Here is a 24,010-nt window from a genome sequence, read left to right as displayed (position 1 = left end):
TCCATTCCTTATACTGCTGAGGTAAAATGAAAGCTGCTCTGTAATTGGTTGCTATGGGCAACAGAGATTTTCTTTTGGACAGCTCTAATAAGAGTGTGCAGAGAATAGAACCCACTGATGTCAAAACATGTCTGTGCCTCCAGACACTGTACACGAGGGGCTTGTGCCTATATACTAGCACCCTCCTGTATATGCCTTTCTGCCATTGCAGCTCCTTCTAGGACTGCCAATGCCCAGGTGTTGGGCTGAGGAGGCAGCAGTCCTGTCAGGAGGCCGGTCTTCACACGCTAATCATTCCTGTTTAGTCACCATTCAGCAGGGCTTTCCTATGTAGGCACTGCAGAGAGTACTAGGGGAGCCCCAAACCCTCCCAGATCATTACAGACTGCCCTAGTTGCAAAGCACGCCGGGAACTGTAGTCTTTTTGGGCTGCCTGCTCCATAAGCTCAGCGAAGTGAGCGAACTACAACTCCCGTCGGCCCCTGCGGGATTTAGCTGTCGCTTCTGTCAGAGACAGAACGATGCAAGTGGAAAGGGAAATGCGGCGGTGAGAAGACACGGAGCGGCGGACACAGCTCTCTCTCCTCACCCGGTGAGTGCCCGCTACTCCTTACCCTACACTGCAGTGCATGCTGCTTCACCCTGGCATTAGGTTGGGGGCATGGGTGGCACTAATCCCCTGGCTGGGGACTTCTAGGTGACAATGACACTTTGCCAGGTGGAGTGCAGTTGTTGTGCCATCCTCTACCCTTGCAAGGACTACCTCTCTCAAGTATTGGCACCCCCAAAATATCACAGGGTGTGAGGATTGCACCATGTTATTGTGTTTAGAACTTTTATGGTCGCCCCCCCCCCCTTCCTATTTTTAAAATGACTGGGAAATAAAGGGTTAAACCGGGCGCAGGAATAGTTCGCCAATATGACCAGGCGTACTGGTAAATGGCGAGAAAATTGGTCATTTTCAAAATGTTAAAAATCAATGGGGGGGGGTTAAAGGGGGGCCATATCAGCCCTAAAAAATGGCGGATACGTGATATTGTGTAATCGCCGTATTACTGTTTTTCGTATCCCGTACGACGACAAAAAATTGCTGTGTCTCAGTCTTTACCGTGTATTGTTGGACCGCAAATCTAGTCTTTGTCCCGGGAAAGATGGGTAATCGCGGTTTTGCAGCCGCAGATGGAGGCATCCTACTTTCCTAGACTCCTGCTTGTGAGATTTGCCTTTCTGTGCAGCGACGCGTCACCTGACCCTGTATTAGTGCATCCCTAAGCGGATGCGCCGTTCAGGAGTATAGGAAAGCCGGGTGACAACTGCTTTTCCGCTTTCTAACGGCGTGTCGCCCGGCTTTCCTAGGCTCCTGCATAAGATGTCAGCCCGGTTATACAGCCGGGGGTCAATGCATCCTCGCAGAGCAAAGGCAGTTTACCGTTCTGGAATACGGAAAAGCTGGGTGACAAACCTCATGCGAGCTGTCATGGCGGCCGTACTCGCTGGGATACTATCATACAAGCTAATGGTGGGAGAAAGGCGGCGAACTTCGATGGGGACCCTCGTTTGGGGCAGTCGTAACTAATGGGTTTGGCACACATTATATACGGCATACGTTACATTTGGGGGTCATTTTCATTGGTTGAGGCGCCTTGGAAGGGGTTAAGGGTCGTGTAGTGGGTTGATTAGGTAATTAATTCTGCATGCTAATGATGATGCTTTATGGTGGGGGAGGGGCTGGGTTGTCTGTTATAGGGTTAATACTGTTATGCAAACATGAGATAATAGTACTGGACTCTATGAGCGACCCCCCCCCCCCAATCTCCCGACCCTCCTATATGGACACCCCCCCCCCCCCATTTCCCGCATATTCAGCCCCACCTACCCCCACCGAGCAGGTATGTTTACTGTTGTAGAGGGATAAGCGGCCGCCAGACGTCTCTGTAATCCTTTCATTTACATAATCCCAAAAAGGGAGCTCTTGTTTGAGATTTAGAGGGGCTGTTCATGGTCATGGCCATTAAAGTTAAAGCGACCCTCTGGGCCTGGAGAAACAATGATGGCCGAACCGCTTCTCAGACTACCAGATGTACACGACATATTATTAGTATTTACATTAATCTAAGACCCTACACCTGCTGTCATTGGCCAGTGCTGCCCATGTGATCAGCGTCGGCCAGTCAGAGTAGCATGCAGTGTCTTAGACTACCAATACATACTAATACGCACTGTGCATCAGGTAGTCAGAGAAGCGGTTCGGCCATCTTTGTTTCTCCAGAACCAGAGGATCACTTTTTTAAAGGGATTATCCAGCACCAAACATTTTTGGAATCTGCCCAGGTTGGTGGAAAAGCCATTAAAAAAAAAAAAAAAAAGTTATATATATTTGCTGCTTTGTTCCCGGCCCCTTGCTCTGTTTTCTGATGCAGACATGTGACCACTGCAGCCAATCAGTAGGTGAAGTGCGCCCTGGTGTCGGTGACATCATCACTGCAGTTGGGGGGGCTCTTAGAATGGGAGTGCCGCGGAATGTGGAGAAGTGAGTGTGGCTTCTTTTGTTTTGACAGGTTCTAAAAAAAAAAATGGGGTGCTGGGTACCCCTTTTATTGGAGACGCACCCCTGCTGTCCTAAGATATGATCATGAGCTTGCAGGCTTGAAGCCGGGGGGGCTGCACTACTGAGAGGTTCTGATTTGGAAGAGAACCGCTGACCAGATGTAACTGAAGAGGAACACCGCAAAGTGAGGTTCAAAGGAGGCTGTATAGGGGGCGCTCTGGTCATCACGTTAATTAAAGGGGTACTGCTAGGCTTAGCCGTCACTTTATGATTAGTGCGGGTTATTCCGGGCCACTTATAACTTCAGCTCCTTAAAGGGGTTGTCCAAGTTGTAGGTTTTCATTATAACCCCTTTTTCATGTACAAACCAGCATATTCTCGCCTGTCCAGCGCCGATACTCGGTCCTCCACTATTTTATTTACAGGCTACAGTTCCGCCTGGTGTTATGGGTCGTCACAGGCGCCGCAGCCAATGACAGAGATCGATTGCTCCCATAAATAGGCTGAGGAGGTCTGTAAATGTGACATCAGAGGGGAGACCCGAAGCGGCGACATTGGGTGTGTGTGCTGGCCTATTCAACTGCATGGGGAAGGGGTTTTCGTGAAAACCTATAACTTGATCAACCCCTTTTAACCCTTTCCAATCCAATTTGTATCCTGGTTTTCCTAGGGGGGCTTACTCTTTTTCTGCCGTTACACAAAGGCGCTATCTGCTGGCTAAAGCCAGTACTGCATGAGGTGACACGTTGGATAGGCTCTGACAGCAGAGAGGCTGGCAATATACAGTAAGAGAACCCCGACGGACGTCTTCCAACATTGGAGCTGTACAGCCTTAAATCATAATGTCTTCAGAGGTCAGACAGTGGATTGGAAAGGGTTAATGCAGTCCTGATTAATGAATCCACAGGCGGAGGGGTGCAGGGCAGAACTTGTGCTGGCATCGAGGCCAGCACAAGGTATGATGGGGGCAGGTGTATGGCGGAAATGGAAGTAGCCGCAACGGGGCACATGGAGGGAGCGGTGCAAGTGCTCTCGGGGGGTGGAAGGACTGCCTAATATTGTGTGGGCAGCAGTTTTTGAAAACCAATTTGGGTAACAGAAAAGCCCTTTAAGAATGAGGGGGGTGCAGCGCCGCTAGTTTAGTGCTGCACCCCTTTACCGGTATTACCGCACAGGAAACTACGGCACAATCCCTTCCAAGTGAATGGGGCGGCTGCAGTTCCCTGGGAGCGCCACTTTGTAGGGAAGACTCCAAACAGGGCCACAGTGCTAAACTAGCAACCGCTGCCCCTTCATTCTCAGGATAGATCCTTGCTTCCACTTGAATGAGGCTGAGCTGTGGTGCCAACGTGCCAATGAACCGCGGTGCCTGGTTAACCAACGAATAGACGATAGAGCTCATTGGAGCACTGCAGTCCCTTCATTCCGGTAATTGCCGGCGGTCCGACTACTCTGCGATGGCTAACGGGATGTGTTCACTCATCGCTGATTTGCTGTGGATTTTGGTGCAGATCTGCACCAAAATTTGTGACAAAATCGGCAACGCGTGAACGCAACCTCAAGGTTAAAGTGACCCTCCATTTTCGGACAGGAGGTTGGAAGGGTATCTTACCTGTGCCTAATCTTTATTTTCCTCGCCCCTCCATTCTGCTAGTTCGGCGCTTTGTTTTAGGACGGCCATGATGATGGCCTCCGCGATTTTCTAGTGATCCAACAAACACTGTGAAGTGCTCTGTGATTGGCCAGCACTGATCATGTGCCAGCTACTACCAATGCACTATAGATGTTCTGGTAGTCTAAAGACTGCGGTGGCCATACGGGCCACCTGAAAAACGGAACCGTCGTAACCTAGGACCAGGAGGAGAAGATAAAGTAGAGGTAAGCTTTAAAGCAACACTCAAGTCCTGAGACAAACCAAGATATCCTCATCGCTTCTATGGCTACCTGCGCTTCGGTAGTCTAAGACTCTTCATGCTGCTCTGATTGGGTAGTGCTGCTCACATGAGCATTGCTGGCCAATCAGAGCCGCATACAGTGTCTTAGCCCACCAATGCCCGGTGTGCATCAGGGTCTTTGGAGAAGCAATGCAGGTTTGACTTTGGGCCTGGAGGGTCACTTTAATTCTTGGACCGTGTTCAGCTCCCGCGGTGCCTACAGAGATGAATAAACCGAAGCTTTCTAGAGAATGCCGACCGCGCTTCACATTCTTCTCAGCGTAATCCATAGTTGTGTTTACTCGGCGTGTAGGATGAATTCCCCAGAAAGGAAATCTCGTTTGATGTGCGCAGTATGTATCCTCATTGGAGGAAAAAATCACAGTTATTAAGGCCTCATACATTTCTCTTCCGAAGACGAGGGGTTTCTGGGTTACGAGCGGCGGCGCGTTTCACTGAGAAAAGTCACATTGAAATGTAATGAGATTTTTTTTTTTTTTTCTGACTTTATTTTAAAGCTGTTTCGGCATCCTCATCCTTGAACCGCTGTGACAGCTCTGACGATATCATAAATAGTATTGTTACGCCAGCACTAGATGTACAATTGTAGAAAGTGCGCAAATGTCATTCAATGTCGAATAGTATTTATATGGTGATGCCGTCGTCAGCCGCTATGCATCAAAGTGGCATAAAGGCGTATCTGGCAGTGGGAGAATTGTAGATGTGTCAAGAAGTTGTTAAAGTTTTGTTTTTTGGGGGGGGGGGGGGGCATTTACCCCTTTACCCCTTTACCCCACCCATCGGCCGATCTTCCGGCCGGTTAGTGTAGCTGAACCGGACATCTGCACCGACTTTGAAATCTTCTATTACGCTTTTGGCTCCGACCCCCAATGCAGATGTCTGGCTCAGCTGTTCGGCGGGGATCCCAAGTGGCAGACCCCCGCCTATCAACTATTGATGACTTATCTGGAGGATACATCATCATCAGTAAATGCCCCAAAAAGGGGTTTTCTAGAAATGCACATTTTAAGGCCTTTATTTTAGGACCTGTGGTGAGTCAACCTCTGGGACCCCACCAATGGTTGGAATGAAAAGGCCCTTCACCCTTCATTCTACAGATGGGTGGTGGGGGTTAGACCACCACTGACCACACATATTGAAATAGGCTATCGATGTGCATTTCCGGATAAAGTCTTTAAAGGAGTGTTCCCACCTCGGGCCAAACATGGTTCAGATGGGAACACCACTGATTATGAGTAGCCAAGATAATGGAAACAGCCGAGAACTGGGCTGAGCTGCGGTGTTTGCGTCACTCCCATTGACTTCTACACAAGGAACGTAGCGTACATTCTGTCCGCACTTCTTGAGTTGCAGAAACGGCATAGCTCTATGTGCTCCATTGACTTCTATGGTAAGTATGGAAATAGCTAGCACAGGGTGCTGGCTATTTCTATCCTGCTGACCACCTAATTTATGGTGGCCGGTGGTGGTAGGGCCCTAACTCAAGGTAGGTGTGGGTCCCACCTCTGAGACCTGCATCTACTCGACTTCTGTGGCATATACTGTGGAAGTGCCATAAAGTTTGAGATGGGAATAGCCCTTTAAGACAATATTGGAAATGCTGAAATTGTAGATGTCTACTATATAAAGTGTGCGGTCATGTAGTATATGCGGTCACCCGGTATATGGATGCTGGTAGAAGTCAATATGCTAATTAATAGAGACCTCATTAGCCCTTTATTCCCTAACATAAGCCCATAAATAAACAGGTTACTGGATTGCACAAGTTCAACACGCTCCTTTACCGCTGCTGTTAACATTACATTGATATGATCTGGCTGCAAGGTGTTGAATCTTGACCTGGCCCATACAAGGAGTGCTGACGTTACTAATCACAAGTGGACAGGTCACTGCCTCCTGCAAAATCCACACGTTCATCTGCTTCTGATGTGCCGCCACATGTTATGATTCCCATCTCTGTCATCCTATTCTGATAGCTACAGAATTTTCTATCGCAGTTCCCATTGCGAAACGCACGAATATGAACCCCATTCTTTTGCCCGCATCGCACATGTTTTATCTTTAGCGTTTCCTTGGAACGGCTCGTCCATTGTTTTCAACGGGACCGGAAAACACATTGCACGGCGTGTGATATAAGGCTTCCCATTGAGAACAATGGGAAACACTTGACGATCCTTCAGCTGTGCCGGAGGATTGCAACTGTCCTAAAGTGGTGGGAGGCGTTTCTGACGCATGCGCCTCACATCCCTGGGTACGTCGCACGTTGGCGAAAGCAAAATCTTGCCAAGTTTTACGGCCCGATATCGCGCTCACCCGTGTGAAATTGGCCTAATGGGTTAGTTCCATCTCGGCAAATTATTCCCTCTCCACAGGATAGGGGAAAGCTTGCGGACCGGTGGGGGTCCGACACTTGGAACCCCCACTGATCCCGAGACTTCAGCCCTGATAAATTCTGAAGTATAGGCTCTGGAGGCCGAGTATTAGTGTCGGTACTCTAGTCACTTCAATGGGACTGTCGGAGATGGCCAAGTTCAAGCGCTTGATTACCTCCACCGCTGTCATTGGAGTGAAGGGAACACAGGGATACATGCGTGGCCTTCGCTGCCAACACTTCACCGGCGCTGAAATCTTGGGCTATGTGGGGGCTCCAGCGGTCGGAACCCCACTGATCAGCAGGTTATCTACTATCCTATGGATGGGGTATGACTTGCTGAGAGGAGTGTAGCCCCTTTAGCTCCATCACATGAGTAGATAGGTCACTCTCTTGCACAAGGTCGGCACGCTCCTCTTCTGCTGCTGTGATAGATTTCTGATCATGTAATTTTCTACTATCCAACTGCAAAAGGAAATATATAAAGAGATTTTTGAATGGAAGTTTCTTATATATTTGATTTTAGTTTCATCACTTAGATGGTTTTTTTTTTTTCTCCGCTACTTTTTATTTTGATGTACTTCCCTGGGGGCAATCATGTTGGAGGCACACTTCTTTCCTGTATTGACTATATAGGTTAAGCAGCAGAATGTGCCTGTTTACACGCACCGATCCATCAATCAGGTTTCTGCAACGATGAATGAGAAGCAAACCAATTGTTCGTCGTGCAGTCGGGGCGTGCCTTTACACTGACTGATAGTCGTTCAGATTCATGCTAGCTGTAGGAATCTGAACAATTCTTCAGCCTGTGTAAAAGGGCTCTTAACAAGTGTGTTGGATGTCTTAACCGCCCCCACCCCTATTTCAATGGGACCAGATGATAATTTAATATTATGCTCGAATCTTGACTTCCTCCAAAGGAGATGTTGGGTGACATAAGTATCAGGCATTTGTATTTCAGTATGCTCTATTCTTTCTTTGGGAGATTAGCCACCACCAAGGGAGGCTGGCAGCATCTTGCACTCTTCAACCCATCTGGAAAACATATACACTTGCTGAGTGTTCATGTGTGTGTGTGAGAGATGGCCGTTGGCGAAACACATCTATCTGCTATGTAGACACTATCCCTTTTCACCCCCCTCCCCAAACCACATAAACATACATGTTTGACATATGTTCTCAATGCGCACAGGGGAGTAAGCCACTGCCAGACTCCCCTGGAGGCAGCTTATTTCCCCTGAGAACAAAAGGATCAGGAATGTTGAAATCCAACTGCCTGATCCTTCTCTCTCTGACATTTGTCATCAGGGAAGTTGGGAGTCCCCAAAACACATTAAATGGTCGTTCCTAGTTCAGCCAACATTAATCTGTGTTTGGCGAGCTTTACCCTGTTTTATGTAAGCCTCTAGCAGTATAATAATTCATTCATTGAATGACAGCTGAGCGCTGCCTCTGGTTGGACACAGCGCTCCGCTAATCAGAGCCAGCGCTTTCAAGAGGCGGGGATTTTTAAATCCCCGGCCTGAAGAAAATGCTTTAGAACAGTGCCGGAGAGCCGGGAAGAAAACGCGCCGGAGCCCCGACGTTCCCAGTAGCTAGAGCTTCTTTTTAGGGAAGGACTTATATTTCAAGCCATTCCCTGAAAAACCCTGCAGGGGTTGCCTTCATCACATTGCTTTCAATGGAGTGGCAGCAGCGCGGTCCTCTGCCACAGCTGTGGCAGGGCATTCTTTCGTCCTCCGCCGCAGTCCCCTCATCACTGTGCTCAGTGATGAAGGGACTCCCCGTGGCGATTAACGGAACCCTTGGAGTCTCCTCATTCCTGCGGGAACTAGGGGGTTAACAGCGAGACATTTAAAAGGTGCTTCTGGCCAGAAGCACCCTTTAAATGCCCTGCTGTAAGCAGCAACGAAGCTATTGGCAGCGCAGAAATTTCCATCAACTCCCGCTTCCATAGTTGTCAATGGAAACACCTGTAAAACGCGTACCTATGTCACACTCGTGTGAATGAGGCCGTATGCTAGTGGTCCGCTGTATCCTCACTAGAACTTTTTGTATACTTTTTAGTTGTTTTTTTTGTTTTGTTTTTTTATCACTATTTGATAATCCAAACTCTGCCAGGTCCCATTCATGCAGGAATAAGGGGGGTTTTCAGTGTTTTTATAGGTTCCTTCTCTTTAGCAGAAGGGTAAGGGCCAAGGATCTGAAGATGGAGAATAGAATGCCACAGTTTGTGAGCACATTCTTATTTCTGTGTTCCAGGGGCGGCTCGGTCTCCCCATGTGAATAGCCGTTATCAGGTCAGAGCTCCGGGGACCTCTCCAGCAAGTTCCACAACTGCTGCCAAGGGCAGATTAGGTTTATAAATAAAAGTGCAGAATTTATTTGACTTTTTCATTGCAAGATGTTGAGTTTCAGTTCTGAAGGAAATGAAACCAATTTTACAATTTAAAGAGACATCAGGCCCATTAGTGACTTATCAGGAAGCATAAATCATGTTTTGAAAAATGCTTTAGGTTATTTATTGCTGGGCTGCATCTAAAAAAACAAACAAAAAACCCTTTGGAAATAGTTATAATTGATTAAAAATTTCTTACCGTATTTTGTACACAGCTTCTATGTAGGCTAATGTTTCTCCATGGTTACAGACTGTGAAGAGACCCCGTTTCGTTTAATCTACTGTCAGGTATCTCACATCTACCCCTATCCAGTATGATGGGGGCTGTTTATAGGTTTTCATGTAATATCCATAGACTATAATGGAGAGAGAAGTGCCTGGCTGACTCTCTCTCGCCTCTTCTCTCACTTGCCCAATGGCTTCTCTTAACGGTAGACATGGGACCCCTATTTTTCCAGTTGGATGTGGTTCCAATCATTAAATCCACATGTACAGTATTAGCGTTTTCTATAAATATGCCATAAGTATCTTTTGGCTGGATGCCGCTTTAATCTACTTTGCATGGTTCCAGAATGAAGGACCTGCTGTATGTCGGGTCCCAAGTTGTTTTCATTGTGGCATCTCACGGGCTATAAGGCCAGGCTCACACGTGCAGGTCGGATTGCGCATGCGTGAGAGCCAAGTGGGTTCTGCCTGTGAGCCTGCTCAACTCCTATGACTGTACTGGGGATGACCATGGAGGCTCGCAGGCGGTCACATGTAGTACACTGTTTTTTTGTTTTTTTTTAATTTTCATTTCCTGCGCTATTGACAGCAATGACACGGCTACCTGCAGCCCATATGCCAAAATGCCCAGGTTGCAAAAGGTCATTGGCCTGCCCAGTCGGCAGATTTGTCACAGCCGGGACACCAGCTTCAGCAGCCTAGCAGTGTGCCGGATCTAGAGGCTCAGTTGTGACAAATGTAAAAAATAAACATACCTTTCAAGTAATTTATTTATTACCGTTGTATCTTGTCTACACCGTAAGTAGGGGCTGGGGACAGCAGTAGGGAAGGGCCAGGCTGACAGCTGTACACGCCCCTCTGGCATGTACGCTTTCTAGTGGCTGTTTCACAGCTGGCCTCTGCTGGCGACCCCACCAGCGGTCTCAGACTTTTAGAGCTGCCAACTAGTTAGTGTTCTGCCACTGCCTCTCCACTCACCACCTCCCATCTCACATGGTCCCATGCCATCCGTGCCGAGTTGCCTCCGAACGGCGCTGTTCAGTGCCCTGCTGTGCTGGCTCACTAACGCTGTCGCTCTCCCTGTGGCCCCTGCAGAGGGGGACTGCTGTCACTCTAGTGGCCTCAGCTTCAGGGCGAGAGGATGAGGCAGGAGGTCCAGCTCAGGAGGGCATGTCTCCACCCATTATCCTGGTGGAGACAAGATACAACAGTACTCATTTTACCCACCTTGGAAGGCTGAGTCAACCTTCAGCCGGCTACCTGAGCCAAGCGGAGATTTGAACTCGAAACCTTCAGGTCGTGAGCAAGAGCTTAGGACTACATTTCTGCTGCCTTAGCACACTGCACCACACGGGGCTCTAAACTTGTCCTTTTCGCTGTAATATTGTAATCCATTACATTTATGCATAGAAAGTTTCATCCAAATCCAACAACTCCTCCTTGGTGCATTATTTTATTTGTCAATGAGTGTATTTTTTGAGGGCACTTTGGATGGAGTTTTCTTTAAAGTGTGCTTAACCTGTCAAAAAACTTTTGCCATGTCATAGTGATATGTCAGAAGTTTTGATCAGTTGGAAACTCTGTGCCAAAACCCTCACTGATCGCTAAACTAAGGGTTTCTGTGCCTGATGGGCTATTTTGCCTCTCCTCAGAGCAGTGTATGAGCTCATTAAAGTCTGAGTCCCTGCCCCGATCACAGCATGGAAGTGACACCCCATCTCGCTGAGCCCTTCTGTCTCTTTTTAGCAATCAATAAGAATTTTAGTATCCAGACCCCCCACCAGTCAAAACAGAAAAGTTTTTGGAAAGCTTAAATACCAATATACGACAAAACCAACAATATGTGGAAAGATGTCTTGCCGTCTCTGATACTCAGTGATACATCCTTCAGTTCTTTGACCTTTTGTCCCAACCAACTTGGAAAGAATTTCCAATATACTTGAAAATCAGTTTGTAGAATATCAAGAGTTTCTCAGAATTTGTTCATGAGGTCCTAGCATGCGCCATGTCCTTGTGGCATCACTCGGATCACGAGATCTGGCGGCTCTGTCCAGAACAGCGTTATTTACTGAATTTATGCATCAGTCATTGATCAATAACTGCTCCATTAACCCCTTACGGACCATACATGGAAAATATACAGTGCTTGGTCCTGGGCTGTATCCCGGTTGATAATAGAAGTACGGCGCCGAATTAAAGCCTCTGCTCCTGCAGGAGCAGGTCGGGTTCTTGGTGGTCAGACGCAGCTGAAGAGAAGTGAGAAGCGGTTTTTAACTGCTTCTCCCTTACAGGCGACATAGCGCTTAATGAGTGCGATGTACTAAAAAGTGAAAGCAGAAGTGTTTGTTCTGCTCTGCGACCCAGCGATCACATGACTGCCGGGTTCCCCTGTTACAGCAGAGCTGCAGGGTCCTAGCAGCCCTTGATTAGCTCTATTAGTGACTTATCATTACTACAACTGATGTTTTCCCATGTGACTGGAGTTGCTATGGATGCCCCAGCTACAGTGGAAAAGTGTGAAATTAAAAAAAAAATGTGAATGACCCCCAGAGGTCTTATGTGATGTCATGGGGGTCATAGATGGTAAAAAAAAAATAGTTAAAAAAATAAATAAATTACTGAATAAAATAAAAATACATAAATAAAATGGCCCAACACCAATCAAAACCATCGCCATATGCGCCCTGTAATCTGGACTATTCAAACTTATATATCAAAACGTCTGAAACAAAATGAGGAACCCATTCGAACAAAAATAGTTTTGTTAGCTGAAAAAGAAAAATAGGGCAGTAAAACTACTACATGGGTAAAATCCCCAAAGTGTCTGGCCCTTTGGGGGTTAATTCAGTTAATGCCGTTTTGGACTGAGCAGTGAGATCTTGCGGTCTGAGACAGGATCTGTTGCCTCAAAGGATGCTGGGAGGACTCAGAGGAGTGGTGAGGATACCCAACTCCTGTGGAGAGCTGGGCAGTTTGCATATATGATGGAGGGCTGGTAGAAAGGTGGTATTCCTTTTTTTTTTTTTTTTTTTTTAGTTTTTTTCTTCATGTTAATTGATCTACATTTAGAAAAATTCTTATTTCTTAAATGGGTTTTCCGGGACTTTTTTTTTAATTAAAAAAAAAAAGTTAGCCCAAAAATAAAGAAAAACTGAATCCTCGCCTAACCTGGTGGGTCCCTCTCTAAAGGAGAATCCTCTTGATGTAGGAAATATGCCTACGTATAGACAGCTGTTTCGGGGTTCTTGCCCCTCACCATTTCACGGCTGGGTTCTGGTTTGGTTACATCCTTAGTCATGTTGGCCTGTTAGAAAGTTGGATGTTGATTTGTAGGGTAGTTGGGGCTGCAGAGGATTAATGCCATTTCCCATTTGTGTACCTAATTTCTGTTCTTTTTTTACCATAAAAGGGGACTTTTTTTTCAGGTGATGGGTCCACTTTAAAAGGTCATTCCCCTCTTAGACCACACCTCCATCCAAGAGGCGGTCAGGTTTTATGGAAGGTGCTCTCGGAAGTGACGTGACTGGAACTTTCAAATATGTTAAAAGTATAAGGAAGGGGTCCAGAGGGGCAGATTTGCTGCAGTTCCACAGTAACTGAATGCAGGTTGAAGATAAACATATATGTATCCTAAAAGGAGTAATATCAGGGCAGACTAGGTGGACCAGGGGGGTCTTATTCTACTGTCAATCTTTTAGGTTTCTTCTTGACGTTCAGCTATTCCCCCATACCTTTGCCGATGACCTGGATTATGTATGGCCACCCTTACTATTCTGTTAGGTCTATATGCCAAAATTTACTCTTAATTCTGGATCAAACTCAAATTTTTACATAGCTAAAGGCAACTCGGCGCCTCTAAACTCTGCAAAGTGAGGATATTGCACCAGAGGTCAGAGTAGTTCAGAACAAACAGTACAAAGGTCCAGATGTTTTCGCGTCACATAGAGGAGGAACCTTTTACGTAGACCAAGTGTAGAGCCATCAAGGTTGAGGGTGCTACTATGCTATCATATGAGCCATCCTATCATAGCGTGACGTATCGTTAGTGAGCGATACACCTAGTGGAGAGTGCCCGTAATAGCAAGAGGAAAATGGGACTGTCCTGCTCTGCGCCATTTTTCTAACAGGCGAGTCCCATGCTTATTGACCCTTCCCATTAAAAAGAACTTGTGGCCCGTAAGCTCCCTTCTTCTTTCCTTATATGCTAATGTGGAGATGCCTGTATAGAGGGAGCTTTGTGTGGGTGCATGCTACCCATGGATATATAAGATGGGGCAACCTGTTTTACACCCCTTTTTTTTCCTGGGCATCACAGACGTCACATTGGCTACCTCCATGATTTGTGTTTCTGTATAATTATGCTAGCAGTCATCCCTGGATCATGGTTGTGAAGCAGTGCTCTCTGGGCAATAGTTCTGGAGAGGTAAGGGCGCCATAGAAAAAAATCTGGATGGTACCTTGTCCCTGGTTTGGGTTTATGCCATCAAACACTACCCATCAATGTTGGTCCAGCTTTGTTTGCATCTCTTTCTAGCCACATATACACTATCCTACCAAAAGTAATTGGAAACCTGAGCAAGAATTAAACTGACGGGGCTTGTGTGGCACAGAGAGTTAAGGCAGCAGAATGCAGTCCTGAGCTCTAGCTCACGACCTGAAGGTTGTGAGTTCAAGGTTGATTCCACCTTCCATCCTACCATTTCGGTAAAATTCGGGGGTAATATATAAAACTTATTAGCGCTGCAGAATAAGTAGGCACTATACAAATAACAAGTATTTATTTCCATTCACCCTGCAAACGTCTGGCGAGTTCTCACAAAGAAGATGGTGTTCTTATTTCCAGTTCATCCCAGATATATCCTCAAGCAAACGTTGTAACGATTTGTAACAAGGCCCAGAGTATTGCCACATTGTCAGCAGCATATTATTATCTAGACACCTCCGTGTTCATCTCACTACAACCAATAGTACCTTCCCATAACAGAACCTCTGTCGCACAACACACTCAGGCAAAAGGCGTTCCCCAGCACCCTCCACGCCCAGATACTTCTCTCCTACTTGAAGATGTAGTGTGATTCATATTGCAATGATGATGATGCTTCTTGCACCGTTCTAGATAAAGTGATGCATCATCTCTGAAGAAACTCACCAGACGTTTGCAGGATGAATTAAGGGAAACCATCCGATACAGCTGAAGTGTATCGAATATCAGTAGAAAGTATGCCATGGAGAGTCATAAGGGCCGAAGGAGTATTACCATATAAAAATAAAGACTCATTTTTCTTGCTCAGGTGTCCAATTACTTTTGGTAGGATAGAGTAGTTCCTGGGCTTTAATAATATTGTAGGAAGCCAAGTCTATGGGGAAATGGTTTAGGGCCGACCAAGTCTAATCCCACCCCTTCAGACATATGGTTTGCTTTATCACTAATCTGTACCTAGAGGGTGCGTAGACTTCATTAGCCTATATCAGTATACAATGGGATACCGCGAATGCAGCCATGGGTAGTAGCTTACAACCCGCTGACTCCTCTAACCGAATGCCCTAATTTTAAAGGGGTTACTCTCTCTGACAAATTCCCTTTAATGTATGGCTTCTAATTACCAGATTGTCTGATCTGCTTTCATAATCCTTGGGTGTAGGGATTAAAAAGTCAGCAGTTCACAGTCAGGTTTAATGAGGGGACAGACAGGCGATCACGTCTGCATCCCATTGCACATGAGACACTAGATGCTGCATTCTTTGCATGGAGATCTCCAGAGCTGCATTCCAAGCATTGTTTTTGTATTCTGAAAGACGAGCAAGGTCGGGGCGCCGCACCATCTGATTGTCGCATCAGGATGTTTATCTCTGCCTGGCGAACACAAGCCGGTGCCAGTACCTGTGCGAAAGACATAAACGGGGATTCATCCCATAGGGCAGACTTTACGAGACTGGCTTCAGTAGCACACGACCACTGACTTGGCACGCCACATTACTAGATTTTGGCTTTTGCTATGGTTGTGCCGTAATCAAAACTGCAGGTTTTGCTAAAGAGCATTTCTAGGACAGGTTTCTAGATTTGCTTCTGTGGAGAACATTGGGGCGCTGCAGTATTTTATTATTTATTTATTTTTTTTTTTAGGAGGGAGAGAACCCTGCCAAGTGTGACCCTTATGATCCAGATCTAATGGTCTAGAAAGATGGAGTAGATGGCTCTATTAGGGCATGGTCACATGGGGCGGATCTGCTGCGGAATGTTCGCAGCGAACATTCCGCAGCTGGAAAGTCCACATCAAGACTTGCACCATCTGGTCTGAATTTTGAAGCGTTTTTTTAACGTGGATTTTGGTTTAGAATTCATGACCTCATTGACTGATCTGTGCGTGTGCCACCAGTTGTCGAACTTCCTGTAGGTGGTTTTACATGCTTAAAGGAGACCTGTCATCATTTCTAAAGGTTTTTTTTTTTCCTAGGCTTTTTAGATGCAGCATGGACGATGAGCTTCATCGTTCAGTTTACACAGCGGCCGTTCAGTAATGAACTTCCGCTGTGTTATGTGAATGGAGGGGGCGGGGGAGCGAGAGGAGAGGAATCTCCTGTACTGCCCTGCCTCCCTGCTGGCTGCTCCCTGAACCAGTCAGCTCTGCTAGCTCCCATGTGACAGCACAAGGTCGCGGACACACAGGGACGAGTTTCGGGCATCGCTGGCCCGAGTAACAGTCGTCCCATGTAAATGGGCCTTCAGTTTTTTATTCTCTCTATCTAGTGTGATTCTCAGAGCCTAAGCCCTAATGCCCATGGCCGGATTTCCGTTGTGTAAAATGCGGCGGAGATCCGAGGCGTTTCATCGCAGCTATTAGGTTCTATTGAACCTAATAGCTCAATGTACATGCTGCATGAAATTACGGACTGCAGCAGCATTGAAAGCTGTGAACGGGGGAGCGGCGGTCACGCCACACAAAGGTGCCGGGCAGCACCGACCTGAGAGCACAGAGACATCGGCCGGGATGGAACCTCCACATGCAACGGGAACGGGGGAGTGGTGTTCACCGAGCACAGAGGCGGCGGCCGGCGCCAACCTTAAAGCGTTGTGGCAGCGGCCGGGACAGAGCCTCCACATGCAACGGGAGTCGGGGAGCGGTGTTCACTGAGCACAGAGGCGGCGGCCGGCACCGACCTGAGAGCACTGAGGCAGCGGCCGGGACGGAGGCACCAGATGCAACGGGGGATGTCTGCTCCGGTCTCACTGAGGAGGGTAGCGTGTGGATTGCTTTTGCCAGGCCCTGCACGCTTAGGATGAGGATTACTTTGCTGCTTAGCCTTATAATCTTTCATGTCAATGCTGCCATGTTACAGCACAAGCATGGCGGCATTAACAACTACTCATGTAAGCTGCTAGGACCTCCTGCCTTGACCCTATCGGGAGCTAGGGTGTGACAGGGGCGTTCCTCCATGCATGCCCTGTCAAACCCCTAGCTTCCGGTGGTGTCAAGATACAATAATACCGATATTGCATATATTGAAACTCTCCTCTAATCAATGTGGGGAACAGGATACTACACAAACTGATATTTGGAATCAATACACTGTATGAATCGATATACTGTTATACCAGTAATAGTTACTTTAGTATTAGAGATATATTTGGGTCCCTGAGGAGCGGAGCTCTGTTGAGCAAAATGTGTCAGACCAGGACCAGCACCAGCTAATCAAAACACATTACTCTCTTTTCTGGTGTAATAAAGTCTCAGAACGTAACTATGGTGAATTAGCTGAACAAGACACCTTTCCTATTGGAGGAGGATGTCCTGCACATCTGATTGTGACAGTGGAATATAAATGTGCTCTCATAATAAATACACCCTGTAATTGTAAGGGGGGGTGGATATATGACACTAAGAAATGACACCTCACAAATTTACACATGCATAGCTTGTGTGCTGACAGGACTTGTGATGATGTCGCCATCATGTGATCATTCACATGGTCTCTGAGCTGAATGAGGGATTATGGGCGGACTACATCCGCCACAAACCCACATGGCCTCAGTTGCTATGGATACAGCAGTACTCAGTCTGGCAGTTTGTAGCTGGTTGTGAGACAGCTGGACACCTGTGTGGAGACTCCAATAAATGACACCTCACAAATGTCCAAATACATAGCTGGCAGTGCATATTAACCAACAACATTGCAGCATAGTCCTTCACCACTATCTTCACATCTCCTGAATATGATATCATGTCATCTCAAGTGCTAATTGTCAAGCGTTGTCCAGTCTTGAAACAAACCGTCGTTGTCGTGCAAAAATGGGTTCAACGCCTCTGTGAAGCTAAAGCAGCTTACATGACACAGGGACATGTCACAATTTCACCTGAGCCACCAGCTGAAGTTCGCAAAACACATGCAGCTCATATGCGAAAGCTACAAGCTAACATGTCTCCTCAGTGAGCTGCTAAAGATAGTAAATCACGTGCATCTCATATGCGAAAGCTACGTAGCAGAGCTGTGTGTGTGATGTGCATGTAGCAGAGCTGTGCGGCACATTGCACCACCAGAAACTCTGGTACTCTAATTTTCTAATAATTACTAGTGGAATTCATATTCACGGGTTTTGTGCGTCTCGTAGTGCACAAAACTCGCAGAAGATCCTCATTCGTGTGCTTGTAGCCTAAGGCTGCTATTACATGAGCACTGTTAACGCTTGTGTTATAGCACAAACTGCTTGCTTGCATCTCTGCTGGCATTTTCAGTTCAGCAGTTGTTGGCAGCCGCTAGCGCCCGTTTAATAGCAGCCTTATTATGCTGCAGGAGTCGGGCAGGCTAACTAGACTGCGGGGAGAGCAGCTGCGCACCGTGCGCCTTACAACAATATATTTTGAAGAGTTTGCTTTGGCTCCTAAGTTTTTTTTTTTTTTGCTTGTTTCAAACTTGTTTGAAGCTCTATGAAGTGTAATTGTTCTGTGAACTTACCATAGTTATAATCAACTATGTTCCATATATTTTCCTCTTTTTGTGCTAATTATTTCAGGATTTATTTTATTTTTATTACTTTCTTTAAATTTCTACTGGTTGCCCTTGGAAACAGACAACAGTTTATCTTCATCGGGCTGTCGGACGAGATCTAATAGTTTGAGCTCTTGCTGTAACTGTCACCTTAGCCCCAATAATTTAGCTTTAGGCCCCCTGTCCAGGGCCGTGACGGACTATCGCTAGTGATATTCCGCCGCGGGGGAGCAGGGAGGGAGAGCTGGCAGGTCTTCGCGCTGAGCCTATAGAAACGGCACTCTCGAAAGAGTTTGTCTGCCCAAAAGCCTTGTGTCCTCTTCCTAATAACCCGATCACTTGACCCATCCAGGGTTCAGTCGGCGCCTGTCTGCTGGGAAAGGGGGGGGGGGGCATTGCCTATCTGCTGGGGGAGGGGGGGGTGTCGGCGCCTATCTGCTGGAGGGGGGTGCGGTCGGCACCTATCTGCTGGGGAAGGTGGGGGGGGGGGCGGTCGGCACCTATCTGCTGGGGAAGGGGGGTCAGGCGGCGCCTGTCTGCTGGGGAAGGGGAGGGGGGGTCAGGCGGTGCCTGTCTGCTGGGGAGGGGGGAGCGGCACCTATCTGCTGACACATACATTTAGCTTTTAGGAATACCACTTTCTTGTACCATTTTATCGGCCCGTTTTGTCTTCTCTCTGTAGCTTTGCATCATCATCTGTCAAGTTGACTTGCGTTTTGACTGACAGCGAGAAAGTAAATTATGGTGATCACTTAGTCATCCATTTCTAATAATAATCAGAAATTGGCAGAGAGCGAACGTTTTCATTAATGAATTTCCTATGCTTCAAAGGATCGCGTTCATCCATCCAGGCTAATAATCCATTTATACAGAGCTAATGGCCTGTAGATAATAACTCATCCAGTCCGGATAGGACTTCTCCATCCATACTTGTGTAAGAGGGAATCGCACATACAACCGTTCCTCCGAAGTGAGGGTCAATGTAGTGATAGAAGACAATGGCTAGGAAGTCAGACTCTTCCCTGGGAAGCAGTCAGTAAGGTGAAGGCTACCGTCGTCCACTTTTTATGTCCACAATGTGGATCTGTGCAGTAGTTTTTAAGAAACTTACGGCCAAAACGCACAAGCAGAAATACCCGCATGTGAACAAAGTCATTGAAGTCAATGGGTTCTATTCTCTGCATATACTCTAGTGTGAAGGAGCCCTTTTATTGAGCTAGTTGTAGAACTGCGGTTCGCGGTAAAACCATGGTGGTTTTTACCATTCTCTCCCCCCCCCCACCCCTCCCAGCCACATAGTAAGAACTACAGCATGTAAAACAGGTCTACACATCATTCAAGTCTTCCATCAGAGGTATATGCTCCTAGACCTCGATGGATACATTAACGCTGACCTATACGGTAAATGTAAGACTCAATGGAGCAATAGAACCGCACACCAATTATGCTTAATGTGATTTTATTCACATCCGCAAAAGACACCGCCGGTGAAAATGTAAAAGTATGTCTCAATTACAGCAGACCCTTAATCATGGCATTGAGCACATGGAGAATCAGCACTGCATTAACCCAGTTACAATGGAGGGGGTGAGAGATGACCATGTTCAGGTACTTGCCCCTGTATGAACCAGCCTGATGAAGGGATGCTCTACCCAAAAGGATTACTTTTAATTTGCACCAATGTTGTTTTTGTGGATCTGCAAACAATTACTTGAAGCTTTATATTTCAGAAGTAATTGGAAACCTGAGCAAGAATCAAAAGTAGCATTTATTACTGTTAATATGGCTGCTCCTTGGGGCCTAATGACATTGAATAATCTCTGTGGCATACTTTCTACTAATGTCTCGAACACTTCAGCTGGCATTTCCCTTCATTCATCCTGCAAATGTCTGGTAAGTTCTCTCAAGGAAGATGGACACTGTTCATATTTTCTGACTCAATGTTCCAGTTCATCCCAAAGATGATCAGCATGGTTCAGGCTGGGACTCTGTGCAGCCGGTCCAACCATGGAATATTCAAATCCTCAAACCAACATAACGTAGCGCTGGATTTGTAACAAGGCACGTTGTCTTGTTGGAAGTATGGCTGACCATTCCCAGAGTATTGCCACATTGTTGGCAGCACATTATTGTCTAGAATGTCAGGGTACCCCTTTGTGTTCACGGTCCCTGCCACTACAACCAACGGACCGTGACCATGCCATCTAAACCATCCCCAGACCATAATGGAGCCTCCGCCGTACTTGTTGGCATGACAGTCGGGCAAAGGTCATTTCCCAGGCTCCTCCACACCCGGGTACCTCCATCTGATGTGAAAATGGCGCAGCGTGATACTTCACTCCATAGAACGTTCTTCCATTGTTCAAGTGTCATTGACAACGTTTCTTGCAACATTGTAGACGGGTCGATACATTTTGCTTTATGATGGACGGCTTGTGTGCAGCGACATAACCCCTATATCCAATAGCATGCAGTTCCCGTCACAAACTGTGGCTGACACCTCCGAGGTTCTGCATCTTATATAGCATGGTTTAGGACACATATAGTCAATCATAAGACACAATCCATCCTGAGAAGGGTGTCCTCATCCATTTGTAGTATAGTGTACATGGTGTGCTGTTCCGTCCCTCCATTGTTTTATGTAAGTGGGTTGGAAGCGTTCGGCCCACCAGGGATGCCCAGCCGCACGTCCTGCGACTTAATCCTATTTTTGTAGCCATTTAAACAAGGTGCTCAGACATAGCGTGCCGTGCGCCTCCGCGTCATACGTGTTTATTACAGCGTCTCCTCAGGTACGGGACGCGATAATATACTTAGCGAGGCTTATTTTCTGGGCCTATTTATAGAATCTTCTCCCTTAATCATTTCGCCGAGACATTTGCTTGCAGTCATTCTTAATTCGGTTTTGAACACTTGAATCCTGATTTAGCCAATCGCCGGGCAGGAGACTTTTCAATCCTGTTAAATCCTATAGAGGGATTTATTAATCTCAGTAAGGGATTGCCGCTATCCTCTGTCTAGAAAATATTCTGTCTCAGCATACTTGTGCCCCGGCCACAATCGTCTGGTGTAGAAAGTCCAAAGCTGCTTACTCATGGCCAAGCATCAGAGGTACGGGCGCCTGTCCATCACTGGGTGGGGCGGACGGGGGGCATACGGAAATGGGAGTCCTAGTATGATAACCCAATGCCTTGTTTTAAGACTTTTTATATTCTCATTAGTGGGCAACTCCATGCACTACAGACCTGCCCTATCTAGGAGGCACCTACGAAGCGCTGTACATCCTGGGCCTTCTGGTTCATAATCGTACAGGCGGAGCAGTAGCAGAGAGATGGGCAAAGTAATGCTATATAACGGTGCAGGTTTGCACACCATCCAGGTCTTTAGAAATCTGACAACTACGTGGGCGATATCATGGCAGCCATTGGTCATAGAGTCATAGAATGGTAGAGTTGGAAGGGACCTCCAGGTGGTGGTCACTTGTGTTAAGACTATGAAAAGTCACAACCAGCTGAGTTTACACGTAAAGATAATCTCTACATGCCGCCACCGTGTCCAAGTGATGTCACCCAAGTGCATGGAATTGTGTTAAGACAGATGAAAAGTATAACCTTAAAAAAAAAAACTTCCAGTCTTGGACAAACAAAGATGGCCGCCATTAGGTAGTCAGAGAAGCTGGTGTGGCCAACTTTGTCCAAGCTTGGAGGGTTGCTTTAAGGAGCAGTTACATAATATGGATAGATTGTAGCTACCTTAGGGGGATAATTTGTATTAAATCCCCCTCTGAAGTTGGCGATACACACAAGAGTTGGCCAAATCTACCATCTTCTGTGTGATCAGACGAATATCTTAAAGCAACCCTCCTGTTCCAGGATAAAATTCTGTCCTGGGACCGGAAGGGTATATTGCCTGCACTTGTTCATTGCCCTCCTGGATTTTGACCATCGAAGATGGCAGCAGTAATTTTCTAACTAGCTAAATACGCACTGTATAATTCTCTTTGATTGGCTCTGTATACACTGCTCTTTGATTGGGTGTTGCTAATCATGTGAGTAGCAGTAGCCAATCAGAGCAGATATAGTGTATTCATAGTCTTGCATTGCCAGTGCACTATGGGGAATGAGGTAGTCTGAAGATTGTGCTGGCATCTTGAATGGATGAAAGTGGGACCTGAAACTGGATGGACAACAGAGAAGAACAAGTGCAGGTAATATACTCCATCGCCTCCTTCAGTCCCGTGACAAAAGTTTGTCCTGGAACTTGAGGGTTGCTTTAGGTGTATTGGGGCATCCTGGTAGAGGGAGAAACAGGATTGGGCATACTTTAGTTCAACATGCCCGATCCTTCCTTCCACTAGGAGATGAGCAGCTACATGAGGGGTCCGGCTGCGACGTATTCTCTTCTCTGCATTGAAATAAGCGTGCTCGCTTGGCCGAGAAATAGCCCTCTGTCAGAAGTGTCTGGCGAGACCAACTTTGAGAAGACAGCCCTAACGTTACTGCTCCCTCTCCAATAATGGTACAGTTGATCATGGGGGGGCTCATGTTAGCAGATCTGGATCCCCTAACTAATGTTCCCTGCTCTGCAGTCAGTACAGGGGGAATGCTGTATAAAAAAAAAGTATTGGGAAGGGGGGTCATTAACACAGAAAGCTAATTAATAGGTCACATCATATTACTCCTGAAGAAGTCTGAGCACTGGGAAAAGTCGGTTAAATGGAAAGTGGAGCAGAGAAAGGAATCCAATTAACTCCTTCTGCTCCTGTAACAATAAATGACTCTAGACACACTCGCAATGCTTATCTCTCATGTAATGTTTTCTCTCTGAAAACCTCTTTGGGATGAACTGGAATGTGGGAACAGGAAATATGAACAGCATCCATCTTGTTTGAAAGAAGTTGCCAGACGTTTGCAGGATGAATGGAGGGAAATACAGCTGTAATGTATCAGACGTTAGTAGAAAGTATGCCACAGAGAGTATCCAATGTCATTATGGCCAAAGGAGGCCTAAATGCGTTAGACCCCATTTACATTGAAAGGTGATTGCTCAAACGAAAATTTGAGTGATTGTTTTGAGCGATCAACTTTGCATAATCTATAGTAGCTAAAAGAGCTATGCAGGTGGAGCGGGACACTGCCGCTATCACTCGGCGAACAATGCAGCTGTTCTGCATAAGCAAACAGCTGTATTGTTCTCTGCGCTTACAGGTAACGCCCCGCTGTGAACTACCAGCGGGACACGAGCTGAAAGAATCTTATCAGCGCTGCCGACTGGGAAAACAGCCTGCATTGCTGACAAGAATTCATCACTCAATTCTAGAAAACTAGAATTGAGCGAGGAACGAATTGTGCACTTAAAAATCATGATGTCTGTGCATTTAGACGCAGCGGTTGTCGCTCAAAAGACTGCTTTGAGCGAGAATCGTTGTCTAAATGAGCCTTATGATGAGTGTGGAAAAAAATGTTTCCAAGTCAGATTGCTTTTGAAAATTAGACGTGTTAATAGTTTTTATTTTTGTTAATTATCAA

At 46.6% G+C, this 24,010-nt stretch overlaps 1 protein-coding gene across 4 annotated transcripts in view; it reads left to right on the top strand.

Annotated features, from left to right (window-relative positions):
• The first annotated feature begins 505 nt into the window (after positions 1–505).
• MIB2 (MIB E3 ubiquitin protein ligase 2) overlaps positions 506–24,010 on the top strand; it is a 109,734-nt gene continuing 86,229 nt past the window's right edge. For all 4 annotated transcript variants that reach the window (XM_066606792.1, XM_066606790.1, XM_066606791.1 and 1 more), the window contains exon 1: positions 506–592. The gene's annotated coding sequence lies outside the window, so the exon portion shown is untranslated. The remainder of the gene's footprint in view (positions 593–24,010) is intronic.

The sequence above is a fragment of the Eleutherodactylus coqui genome, chromosome 6 (genome assembly GCF_035609145.1).
Source record: "Eleutherodactylus coqui strain aEleCoq1 chromosome 6, aEleCoq1.hap1, whole genome shotgun sequence".
NCBI classification, from domain to species: domain Eukaryota; kingdom Metazoa; phylum Chordata; class Amphibia; order Anura; family Eleutherodactylidae; genus Eleutherodactylus; species Eleutherodactylus coqui.
Note: the sequence above shows the minus strand (reverse complement) of the source record. Positions and strands in the feature narration are given on the sequence as shown.